The sequence below is a fragment of the Thunnus albacares genome, chromosome 3, assembly GCF_914725855.1.
Source record: "Thunnus albacares chromosome 3, fThuAlb1.1, whole genome shotgun sequence".
Classification (NCBI taxonomy): Eukaryota; Metazoa; Chordata; class Actinopteri; order Scombriformes; family Scombridae; genus Thunnus; species Thunnus albacares.
The window spans coordinates 35,845,540-35,850,718 of NC_058108.1; positions in this window are offsets into that span (position 1 = coordinate 35,845,540).

Here is a 5,179-nt window from a genome sequence, read left to right on the forward strand (position 1 = left end):
TGTACCACGTTACACAGTAATATGTTACTGCCCAACAGTGTTTTCCCACTTTTCTGATGATTTTCTGACAACATTCATTCAGTATCATTTATTCTCACATGTCCAAGTATCCTTGAATGCACCATTAAGTGGATTTTGAAAAAAGGTCCCTGCTGGAAATTGCAGACGGCCATAAAGACAACATAAAAAACCTGATGATAATTTAAAAAGTAATTAATAAAGCTTACCTAACTATAGTAAAGGTGAATCATCCAAAGCAAGTTTCAAGTCTCTGCTAGTTGATTTTCATAGAAATTATCTGAAAGTAGTGGCTGCCTGGGAGTAAATCAAAGTAAAAACTGATGGGTCTGGTTTGGAATATGTATTGGCTGTAGTTACACGAGGCTGCATCAGATAAAACTGTGGCAGCTGCTTCATCACAAGTCCGACTGTTTGAAGACTTACGTCCTTGTGATCATGGAACTGCTTCTTTGATCACAAGTCAACATCATGGGAAAACAAAACGTGAGAAATACTGCAATGACACGCATGTTTTCCTCTTAGTGATGCACCTTTGAAAGACAAAAAAAAATTAAACAAAGAGAAAAAAAGAAACACTAAAGCACCGTAGAAACACTTCTCACCTGCTCAGCAAGGACAATAAATAATTTAGCGTCACACCTTCTGAAGTTTGTTCTTCTGTGTAGAGCTGAAGACTTGAGTTTACGCTTCCTGTCTGTTTACAGATCTGCTGCGGCTTATTCAACAGTGTTAGCTTTGGGAGAATCACAACCAGGTAAATTAGCACCTCGCTTTCTTAATGAAGACACAGTGAAGACAGGCGAAGACAGCACAAAGTCTTAAAATGCAGATTCCAGGTTGTGGGCACAGAAAACATAAAAAGATTGTACATATTTATTAAGAGCAGGAACCGACCATGACATGTTCACGTGTTCATGGATGTACATCGCATTCACCAAAGAAAGTATGACTCAGCATTTCATAAGAACGAGAAAACATATAAAAATTAAAGCTACAAGCAGCGTTAGTCGGGACCTCGCACTCTGGCCCGTCGGGATCAGATCATTTTGCTTTTTAAAAATGAGGGATATTTCTTATAAGTGTGGTGTGCTTTTATTTTGAAAGTTTGATTGAAATGTGTACTGTCAGGTGCATAGAGACAATAAGTAACTGCAGCTGGACACAGAAAATTCTCAAATATAAATACTTCAAATATATTTGAATGGAGAGTGTGAGCGAACCACATAACTTGAGATACAAACTTCATTTGAACTTTAAATGAGTCACGAGACTTTGACCTACAAATCTTGACTTTACATGTTTTTTCTATCTTTTATTGTTTTTGAGATATTATAGTGTGAGTTTTAAAGTCTTTTCTTGCTCCTCCTGTGATTTTATAATGAGTGTGTATTGCGGAATGTTTCACAGCACTGAGGGAGTGACATCACCAGGAGCAGTTGGAGAGGAGGATTTTAGAGTACGCTTCTTGTGAAATATCCTCATAAATCCCATGACTTTGGCCAAATCTTACATTAAAAATCATATTTTAATAGGAAATTTCGTTGCGATTCCATTGATACAGGTTTGAAAGTGGTCAGACTTATAGTTTAGATGTCAGAAGCTTCTGTTTGACACAAAGTTCATGCCCATAGATTGCCTCCCCATTGCTTTACATTGTAAGGTGTGATGTGGCACTGCAACTTTCAGGGCTTATTAAATCCACACCGTTCGAGTTATTACAAAGTTTTTAACATCTTTTTTTCAGCACAGTGTCATGAGTCATGTATTCAAGTTTGAAGCCGATACCATTAAGACCCTCGGAGGCGATAGCGTTTGTTTGGGGTCCAAAATCGGGGCGAGGTCTTACTTTGAAAGTCTGATTGTGGACTTCCTGTTGGATTTAGGTCAGGGGTGTGTGTGTGTGTATGACATTCCTATGGGCTGTGGCGGTCATTTTAGTTACACAGATGGCGCTAGAGAGCACATTTTGGCACTTTAGGGGTAAATTTTTACATTTTATGAAATATTTCAACAGACCTGATGTGTGTGCCAAATTTGGTGAGTTTTTGAGCATGTTTAGGGGGTCAAATTTAGGGTTTAAGTGGCGTAATAATGAAGAAAGAGAGAAAGAAAGAAACAAACACATGAAAAACAATAGGGTCCTTGCCCTTAGGTGCCCTTTTGGGCTCGGTCCCTAATTAGATTAAAATTGAAAAATAAAAAGAGAGACAGGAGCTAAAACTGCCTGTTTCAGACAGAGGCTGAACTGAGGGGGCTGCATAAGGGGCCAGTATAAGATAAATAAGGAGTTTCTAACTGTAAATAATACAAAGATATTCCAGTAGAGCCCCAGAATGTAAATATAGAGCTGGAAATGTGTAGTACATGTGGTTCTCGATCAACGAACAGCTGGCAGCGAGTGCACCTGGACCCAATGTGTTTCTAGATCCCATCATAGAGGTATAATACAGTGGAAATCATAGATATGGTACTTTTAGATCTAAATCCTTTCAGTGTGTGGAAGCAAAAATTTATAACAGCTGGCCAGATGATGTGAGATCTTCGGAATCTGTTACAGTTTCTAAAAACAGGTGTAAAAACTTTTAATTTAATGAAATAGAAAGAGGACTAAAAAATGTTGGTAAAAACGTACAATTTGTATAAAAGTAATCTACTATATGCTGTTTATAGTTTGTTTTATTTAGCTTGTTTTGGACTGTTTTTGTGTTTTAGGTGAATATGTCTAGAAGTGTTTTATGACTATATAAATAAAACCAAACCCACATGTTTCCATAGCAACTTAATTCAATGAAACGGCTTGAAGCGAAGTCACAGTGCAGCTTTTTGATTGATCTGTTACTTCTGATGTAGCGTCAGTCTAAAACATCAGTTGGTATGATCTCATAATGACGACATATGGGTGTTATAATTACCAGATACTATGTCATAATTACAAGATAAGGTCTTTTTCTTTTCTTTGGTGAGTAAAATGAGCTCCTGTGAGACTAATATAAAACCACTTTTACAACTAAGCAAGTTGAGGTTTAAGTTTCAGGTTTCTGTAACGATTCACTACAAAAACTGTTTCTTATGCTTTTTGTGGTTCCGTCACCATTTTTTGTTCCTGCTTTTTAAAAATGAATTTCTCTCCGTTTTGTGCACAAACAACATTTTCTGCATTTTAAGACTTTGTGCTCAGAAACATTTTGTGGGATCAGCTGGTTCCCTCCAGACTCAGGCTGGGTATCGATAAAGATTTATCCTTACTGCTCGTTTATTTTTTGATAACTGTTGCACATGTATAAAAGTTAAGAGACCAACCCAAAACTTTCTTTGTTGAGTTATGAATTAGTAAAGACGTTTGAAGAAAATGTGAATTTTAACTGTAGTATCCAGTATTCTGAAGCTTTTCAATGATTTTTCTTGTCTTGATATCAATATTAATACCAATAAAAGGATCATTATTGATACCCAGCCCTCACATTCTTGTGCACACATTAAGCTTAAGTATCTAAAGCAGTATTCTGTCATAGCTTTGTTTTACTGGGGTTTTTGTTCTTCTTATTGTTAAAAAAACAAAACAATTAAACACCAAACCACAAACCATTAAAGACAGACCAGTATGACCAGTATGCATTACAGGAGGGAGTTATTCAATGAGGTACAGCTGTGCAAACAGCAAGATTACTGTCAGATATAAAGTTTATTTGTTCATCACTTTAGAAATGGATGATGAAAAAACTTAAGTTACTTTGATTTAAATCCAACATGTTGTGGAACATTTAAAGAAATGACCTTTTCTGGAAAATTAAAGACTGGGAATAGTCATCTTGCTACTCAGCCAAACTGGTTTATCTGTTGAGTTTATTGGGAGGTGAAGCAGAGCAAGCTCTAAGACCAGTTAAGAGCCTCTGCTGAACATCAGGGAACCGGAGCTGCCGACACGGAGCGAAACATCCGCCTCAACAACAGGACGGACTGTGTGATTAGATTATTTATAATAAATAAAATAAGATAAGATCGATCAGTCTCATGTCTGTGTGTTAAGTACAGATCTGGATTCAGGTAACTAGCTTAGATTAGCATAAAGACAGCTAGCCTGGCTCTGTTTGAAGCAAGCGGCAACCTCCGAGGCTGTAAAATGAAGCCAAAAACTGCAGTTCCTCTAACGGCCACCCGAGGGTCCAAAAGCGAGTCAATCCCCATAGACCCCCATGTTAAAATGTCCAACTTTACAGCAGAAATAAACATGTTTACAGCCTGGTACAAAAAACGGTTTAGGTCTTTAGCTAATTTCCTCTTTCATGACAACTGTACGGGGGGTGAATTTTTTTATAACTCACCCGTTTAAATTTTATTAAGCTATAAAGTTATGCATAATGAAGGACATGGCTGCTTTGAGTGACAGGTCCGCCAGCCGCTAGGTGGCTTGTTTCAGCCATTCGGCCCGCCTCTTTGCCCATTTTTGATTGGCTGGGAGTTAGGCAGCGTCACGTACTGCCAAGATGGTGACGGCCGGAGCGGCTCGCTTTGAGCTTCAAAACCGCTCTTCAGAAACCAACGGGTGACGTCACGGTAACTACGTCCATATTTTATACAGTCTATGGTTTGAAATAAATAATACACAAACCAACTAGAGCTGCAACACTTGGTCAATTAATTGATTAGTCGATCAACAGAAAATTGATCACCAACTATTTTTTAAGAAAAAATACCAAAATACTCTGATTCCAGCTTCTTAAATGTGAATATTTCCTCGTTTCTTTAGTTTCGTGTTGTGGACAAAACAAGACATTTGAGGATATTTTTCACCTTTTACTGACATTTTATGGACCAAATGAAAATAATCGTTAGATTAATCGACAATGAAAATATTCGTGAGTTGCTGCCCTTATACCAACACCTATAAACTCTCTAATTAACACACTGTATCCTTTTTAGTTTATTCACAAACAGAAATGTAGTTAAGTAGAGTCAGGCTACGCTAACTGTCTCCAGGCCCCAGATGCCTACTTAGCAATAAGGCTGCAACTAACAATTATTTTCATTATCAATTAATCTGTCAATTATTATCTCAATTAATCAATTAGTTGTTTGATCAGAAAAATGTCCCGACCAGCAGTCCTCAACCCAAAGATATTCAGTTTACTGTCAGAGAAGAAATCAGAAAATATTCACA